Source organism: Bos grunniens, chromosome 24 (genome assembly GCF_055505025.1).
Source record: "Bos grunniens cultivar Pamir isolate PY7600 chromosome 24, Bosgru_T2T1.0, whole genome shotgun sequence".
Classification (NCBI taxonomy): Eukaryota; Metazoa; Chordata; class Mammalia; order Artiodactyla; family Bovidae; genus Bos; species Bos grunniens.
The window spans coordinates 19,381,295-19,389,746 of NC_141188.1; the positions used below are offsets into that span (position 1 = coordinate 19,381,295).

General features: G+C 38.4%; 1 pseudogene; it reads right to left on the reverse strand.

Annotated features, from left to right (window-relative positions):
- Positions 1-8,089: 8,089 nt before the first annotated feature.
- On the reverse strand, positions 8,090-8,183 carry LOC147345911 (U6 spliceosomal RNA; annotated as a pseudogene).
- Positions 8,184-8,452: the final 269 nt, after the last annotated feature.

Sequence of the window (8,452 nt, forward strand, 5' to 3'; positions counted from 1 at the left end):
GGTAAACATTTCTTTTATATTCTCAATCTTTGCCTCCATTCTTTTCTTGAGAACCTGGATTATCTTCACTATCATTATGCTGAATTTTTTTTTTCCGAAAAGTTGCCTACCTCTATTCAGTTGTTTTTTTCTGGGATTTTATGTTGCCCCTTCATCTGGGACACAACTTTCTGCTTTTTCATCATGATTAACTTTATGTAGTATGGTTTTTATATTAGCCACTGTGAAACTATGCTTCTTCTTGCTTCTTCTGTCTGCCCTCTGATGGATGAAGCTAAGAAGCTTGTGTAAACTTCTTGATGGGAAGAACTGGCAGTGGGAAAAACTGGGTCTTGCTCTGGTGGGCAGAACCTTGGTCCATAAAGCTTTAATCCAATTATCTGCCAGTGGATAGAGGCTTCACTCCCTCCTTGGTAGTTCTTTGGCCTGAGGTGACCCAGCCTTGGGGTCTTTGGGCTCTATTGTAAGATTAATGGCAAACTCCAAGGGTTTTTAGCCAAGGGAGACCTTCCAGTGCCCTCATTCCTGTGAAGTCCTGTCGACACACACCTCCTTAGGAGGCCCTCCAACACTAGCAGGTAATTTTGGTTTAATCTTCTGTGGGGTCACTGCTCCTCTTTTCTGGGTCTTGGTGCATGCAAAGTGTTGTTTGTGCCCTCCAAGTCTGGAGTCTCTGTTTCCCTCAGTTTTCTGGAAGGCCTATAATCAAACCCCTCTGGCCCTGAAGGCCATATTTCCTGGTGAAACCCAGTCTCTTTGTCAGGTCCCCAGGCTGGGAAGCATGACATGATGTTCAGAACCTTCACAATAGTGTGAGAACTTCTTTGGTATTATTGTTCTCCAGTCAGTGGGTCTTTTCATACTGTTCCTGGGGTTCTAGAGGCAAGAATACTGAAGTAGTTTGCCATTCCCTTCTCCAGTGGACCACATTTTGTCAGAACTTTACCAAAGGTCCATCTACTCAAAACTATTATTTTTCCAGTAGTCATGTATGGATGTGAGAGTTAGACTATAAAGATAGCTAAGCCCCGAAGACTTGATGCTTTTGAACTGTGGAGTTGGAGAAGACTCTTGAGAGTCCCTTGGATTGCAAGGAGATCCAACCTATCAATCTCAAAATCAGTCCTGAATATTCATTGGAAGGACTGATGCTGAAGCTGAAACTCCAATACTTTGACCACCTGATGTGAAGAACTGACTCATTGAAAAAGACCCTGCTGCTGGGAAAGATTGAAGGTGGGAGGAGAAGGGGATGACAGAGGATGAGATGGTTGGATGTCATCACTGATGCAATGGACATGAGTTTGAGTAGGCTTTGGGAGTTGGTGATGGACAGGGAAGCCTGGCATGCTGCAGTCCATGGAGTTGCAAAGAGTCAGACACAACTGAGTGACTGAACTGAACTGAACTGAGTCTGTGGGTCACCCACCAAGCAGGTATGGGATTTGATTTAGTTGTGATCGTGCCCCCTACCACCTTGCTATGACTTCTTTGTCTTGGGTGTGGGGTATCTTTTTTTGGTGGATTTCAGCATCTTTCTATCAATGATTTTTCAACAGATAGTTGCAATTTTGGTGCTTTCAGAGGAGGAGATGAGCATACATCCTTCTACTTCTCCTCCTTGAACCAGAAGTATAATTAATCAATTCTGCTTCATAGTTGTTGATATAACCCTAAGATTACAATGGATACTTTATTAATCTTCCTGGCTCTCCTTTTATCTATCTCTCTATCTATGTTGTTATCTATCATGTATAATTTATTTATTTTTTATAACCTGTCAATATTTCTAACCATGCACTGTATTCACCATTCATATTTATATATTTTTAAAACACATTCTTGTCTATTTTCTATCTAAAGCCACACAATATCATATATAAAGACACAAAGTCTTCTCTATTCAATGACATCTGAAAGCTCTGTGAATGCAAAGATATTTATCATCAGTTATGCTTCTGGTTTATATAATTTTTAGTCTATGTCATAAAAACATTTTCTGTTTTAATCCTAAGGTTAGATTGTTAAGATGAACTCATACCACCCCTTTTCTGTTTTATCACTCCATCAAACGTGCACCTGTTTCTTTCTTCTGCTGGATCCTTGGTTCCTTTGAGATCACTGTCTTACTCATTATTGAATTTTCCATGGCATGAACAAAGAGATCAAACCAGTCAATCCTAAAGGAAATCAATCCTGAATATTCATTGGAAGGGCTGATGCTGAAGCTGAAGCTTCAATACCTTGGCCACCGGATGCGAAGGGCTGACTCATTAGAAAAGACCCTGATGATGGGAAAGATTGAGGGCAGGAGGAGAAGGGGATGACAGAGGATGAGATGATTCAATGGCATCACCAACTCAATGGATATAAATTTGAGAAAAATCCAGGAGTTGGTGATTGACAGGGAAGCCTGTTGTGCTGCCGTCCATCGGGGTGCAAAGAGTTTCACATGACTTACTGACTGAACTGAACTGAACTGATTGCATTAACAGAATGTGCTGTGCATAATATATATTTATTGTATCTTTGATAATTTAATGAATCATTAATGTTTGATTTCCACGGTGAAGGAGACTAAAATTTCAATTTTAAACATCATTTTCTTTTTTCCCTATAGATATACTTATGTTACAATATGGTATAACCTGAATATTTGATGCAATTTTCTGTTCTAGATAGCAATGGTATGCTAGCTTTCCCTAAAGAAACTCGGTGTTTTGCTGTATTTGACTAAAGAACAGAGATGGTGTAAAGCTTCTCTATAGGATTTCAGAGTCCCATTCCCTGCAGTCTGCAGTGTGAATGCCACCTCTTAAAAATTGTGCAGTGCTCACATTAACAGCACTGGCTTTAATGTCCTGCCCTTCCTCACACTTCATTCAGTCTCAAAATTCAAAAATTAAACAGGCTTCCCAGGTGATGCTAGTGGTAAAGAACATATCTGCCAATGCAGGAGAAGTAAGATATGTGGATTCGATCCCTAGATCAGGAAGATCCCCTGGAGAATGAAATGGGAATCCACTCCAGTATTCTTGTCTGGAGAATCCCATGTACAGAGGAGCCTGTGGGCTACAGTAAATAGGGTCACAGAGAGTTGGATTCAACTGAAGCAGCTTAGCCTTCACTCAAAAAGGCTACAATTGATGTATTCTGATTATGAGCAAAGAAACAGCTCTGCTGAATAAAATAACTGAACTGTATATAAAGGTGTTTGGGATATTCACTCTAATAATGAGTGACATTAACCACAGAGTGTATCAATTCGACAGACATGAGTTTGAGTAAGCTCCAGGAATTGGTGATGGACAGGGAAGCCTGGCATACTGCAGCCCATGGGGTTGCAAAAAGTCAGACACAACTGAGCAACGGAACCTCAGAATGACCTTTCCTTTGGCAAATGGCTAAATAGGAGACTTTATTGTAAACAAAATACACTGTAGGTGTATAAATAAACACATTAGTGAACAGATTGCTTTGAAATGCATAGTTGTCTAAAGAAATAGACAGAATTGGCTGGAAGAATCACTGGCGATTTATGGTTCTTGTTAGATTTCAAAGAGGGTTGACCAAGGAGAAAAGTTAACTTCAAATTCTCTCATGAGAAAAGTCAGTCAAAAGATTTGGAGTTGTAATTAGGCAAGACAACTTGCCAGATGGTCTAACTTGAAGTATTCTTATTAAGAAAGTATTCTCATTTCATAAGCATAAAGGGTGATTAGCGGGAACTTCTTCTCTGACCACCCAGAAGTACACTTTAATAATTGGAAACTGTATGCTATGTTATGCCATTCCTTGAGCCATGATAGAGCTGTCTAGTAAGCTGGCCATGTAATTTCTCCTCTGAGCTCCCCAGTGTAGGTAAGATTTGACTTAATTTTATGGATCCAGGGTTAGGGTACAGAATACTTAAAAAAAAATACTATGGTCATAAACATATTGTTTACTTTCAGTTCTTAAAAAAAAAAAATCCTACTGCACTTACAAAGTATAGTCATCACTTTCCTCTCTTCCATCACTCCATGACATCTCTGTTCTACCAGATAATCAAGTTACTTTGAGGATGGTTCCTTATAGTCATTATTGAATTTATATAATTTGTACTATAATGGGCTCCATAGTATGTATGTATTGGCTGTTTGATAAACATTTAAATCATCTGTATTTTCTCTCAATAGATAATATGTAGTAGGCGACTTAAACTTGAATTGTCTCTGATAATGACCTAGGCCACTTTCAGTTGACATTTTGTAGCCAATTTGTCCCTGCTACAGCTTCCAAGGGCTTCCCTGGTGGCTCCCAGGGTAAAGCATCTGCCTGCAATGTGGGAGACCCAGGTTCGATCCCTGGGTTGGGAAGATCACCTGAAGAAGGAAATGGCAACCCACTCTAGTATTCTTTCCTGGAGAATCCCATGGACGGAGGAACCTGGTGGGCTACAGTCCACGGGGTTGCAAAGAGTCAGACACGACTGAGTGACTTCACTTTCACTTTTACTTTCACAGCACTTCACACATTTCATCACACCTACTTTGTCTGTGATGCAGTCTTTCTCCCTGGATACAGTCTAGTATTTGACTCTGACTTGATGTATAAAGTTTGTATTGGAGAAAATGCTTTTGCCCCTCCTCCCCCTCCACAGGGGACTCTATCCATCAGTCCAATCTTAAAAAAAGAAAGAAATAATTATAAAATAAACACAAAAGAAGTTTGGACATGAAATTTTGTATAAGAGAGACAAGGTTGATATTAAGAAAAGATCCAAATGAGATAGCAGAGAGAAAGGTCTGCTGAGATATATCAGGAGGCAGACTTCATCATGAAGAGCCTATAAGTTTAGGGAGGGCAAAACCAGGGTGAGTTAATAAAAGCAGGGGGACAGAAGGAAGGTCTGGGCCAATTATGAAAACCACACTGTTGTTGACTCTGGACATTTGGAGCAGTCACGATTTTATACACTTAAAATAGGATGGCTATAAGCACCAATAAATCACCCACAAGCACTTGTGAGAATATTTTTCAGAAGCACAGATGTATTCTTGTAAGAGCTGAGGAAAACGACTTGAGAAATAATTTTAGAGGCAGGAAACTACAAGAATAAAACCTGAATTCAAGATTCTTTGAGACACAATATCTTCTGAAATGCAAAGAGGAAATCTATTAAAATGTTTTAGTTTTTCTCATACTACTCATTATTTTTTAGTTTCCTTTCAACAAGTCATTGCAATTAGAACCATTGAAAACCAGAACTGCTAGTTTAATAATGGAATTTTGTATTGGTTATATCCAACTTTTTCCAAAATAATAAATGAATAAATAAAATATAAAGGTGTTGTAAGAAGAAGAGCTGTTGATTCAAATTCTGGTTTTCACCCACTTTCTATTTTCCTACATGTTCATTTCAAACAACTTAAAAGCCATGAGAAGGTGTTGATGCATCCAGAAAACACTGGAAATATCTACCTGTGTTTTAGGAACCTAAACTCATCATATATGACCTTCAATGAGAACATAGTTGATCCATCACAGATACACAAAATTCAGTGCATTGCTCTGTTCACTGCAAGTGAACAGGGTGATCTCTGATTCAATATGGTGTTCAAATGTTTGCATTTTCCTCCAGTTCTCATTAAAATAGAGAAGAATAAAAACAGAATTAAAACTATAAACCCTAAAAGGAAAGAGAATGGGAGAAGGGCCATCATTCAACATTAGGTTTAAAGCTTTTCTGAGAGATGGAAATGGATGAAAAACATGTAATTGAACAAAGAGGACTGAGGAATCTATAGTCCAAAATTAACATAAGAAGAGATGGCAGGAAAAGCTAATATTTCAGGCAGAATCCCAAAGCCTTTTGGAGTAAAATTCATAAGTATGGAGGATGACATCATGAAAGTGAGCCAAAATTGATGAGTGGGAGGAATAGAGAGCTCCCAAAATACTTCTAGAATAAGGAACCAGTCATGTCCATACCCCTCTTCTGTCTCCCACATTCCTGGATGTAACAAGAGCACAGGAGAGCTCACAGTAACCCAAGGAAAGAGAAAACAGCAAAACAGTCCCTACACTAAAGGAATGTAGCGCATTGCTTGGGGAGAATTAGGACCACTAGCTAGATACTGGTACCACAAAATAAAAGCTCGTCCCATTTTGGTAATCCCTTATCAAAAGACTATATCCCTGTGATTTGAGTGCCTACTTGATCCGATCAGCCCCTATGACTATAGAAAATATTTTGCAGAGAAAACAAGCTTACATAATAGAACGGCAGAGAAAACCCAATCCACTACCTGGAAATGTCAGTTCAATATCTCCTGTTTTAAATATGCACAAGTAACTTATAATCACTCAAGCATATAAAGAAAATTAGCAGCATTCAACTGGCAAAATAAATAGATAAAACAGTCCCAGTGGAAACAGGAAAAAAAAAAAAAACTGAAAAGAAGAAACTTGAAAAAAATCTAATTAGTACTTTCATTAGGACTTGAAGGGTGATAAAAAAAGAAAAAGAGATCAAAGTCAAGAAACTCTATACGTAGAACAAAATGGACAGAGCGGGAAATATGTGATAAGATATAGAAGAGATATAACAATCAAGGATATATAAAATCTGATAAATATGAAGTCTGAAATGAGAAAATACAATACAAAAGGGAAGAAACAAGCAAAATAAAACACAGGAAAATCACACATATCTGGAAAAAGACATTAATAGTTGTGTTTGAAGGGTATGCTGATTACATAAATGGATGGGTGAAAAGTCTCTACTCTTAAGAAGTAACCTCAGGAAAACTTAAGAGCATAAAAAGGAAAAAACAGCCATCCAAACTTTACCATTGCGGTGGCAAAGAATCAAGGTCTTTTTGGTTAAATGCCCAGATCTGAGAACGGCTCACTTCCTTGCCACTCAATTCACTGATAAATGATGCTGGTCACTTGGCTTCCATCAGCCGCAATGGCTCTGAACACAATAATCCCAATGCATAGAAAATAGAAAAGCGGGGAGGGTGGGAGCGGGGGGAGGGATTTGTAAATACCACCAATATCTACAATTGTTTCTACACATATTTTTGAAAACGCTTGTACATGCAGTTACTCATATAATGAGGATAAAGACTGAAAAGATGTGCATAAACGTTAATGTGGAAGAAGTCAAAAGATAAGAGAAGTTAAACAATGAAGATATATATACAAATGTGTGCCTGAGTGCTCAATCTCTCAGTCCTTTCTGACTCTTTGCAACTCCACATACTGTAGCCCACCAGGCTCTTCTATTCATGTAATTTTCCTGGCAAGAACACTGGAGTGGTTTGCAACCCACTCCAATATTCTTGCCTGGAGAACTTCATGGACAAAGGGGCCTGGTGGGCTGCAGTCCATTGCAAAGAGTCGGACACAACTGAGCAATTAACATACATATACATATATATGTATATGTACTATATACTTGTATATGTATATACTATACTTATATACTTATATATAAGTATACTATATACTATACCTATATACCATATGCTTGTACTATATACTTAACAGAATTCACCAATCTAATACTTTAAATTTAATACTTTAAAGTATTAAATACCTGGGTAGCTCAAACAGTAAAGAATCTGCCTGCAATGCAGGAGACCGGGATTCGATCCCTGGGTGGGGAAGATCCCCTGGAGAAGGGCATAGAAACCCACTGTATTCTTGCCTGGAGAATTCCATGGACAGAGGAGCCTGTTGGGCTACAGTCCATGAGGTCGCAGAGTCAGACACGACTGAGAGACTAACACGTGAAATACTTTCAAGTGTACAGTTCAGTTGCTTTACTGTGTTGCGTGAGTAATCTCCAGAACTTTTTTATCTTCCCAAACTAAAGCTCTCTACCCATTAATCAACAGCTGCTTACAGCCCCCTCTCCTAGCCCCTGGTAACCCCCAGCTAGGTGGTTGACTACTCTAGGTAGCTCATAGAAATAGAATCATACAACATATGTCCTTCGGTGTGTGGCTTATTTCACCCAGCACTGTATTTTCAAAAATTTTTCATGTTGTAGCTTGTGATAGAATTTCATTATTGTTAAGACTGAATAACATCCCACAAAAATATGGATGTTTCACAAAGTCGCATGTCATCCTTCAGCCATGCCAATTTCTGTAGCATTCCAATTTTATTGTATGTACTGCTAAAACCACATCAAAGATTTAATCAATTTAAAAACTGAAAAATTAGCTAAAAGGTAAGTGGAGAAGTGGCAGTTGGGGTCATATAGATGAGCTAAATCTTCATTTTCAATAGATAGGAAAAATAATGCTTAAATTTCATAAGTCAGAAAAAAGAAAGGCATATCAGTAGGTTGCTTAGAGTCATGCATGTAACTTCTACAAGATGCAAAAGTTTAGAAAGTAAAAACAAGGTCTAGCTAGTTGGAGAGGGAAAAGGAGAAACAAGGGAGAGTTAGTTT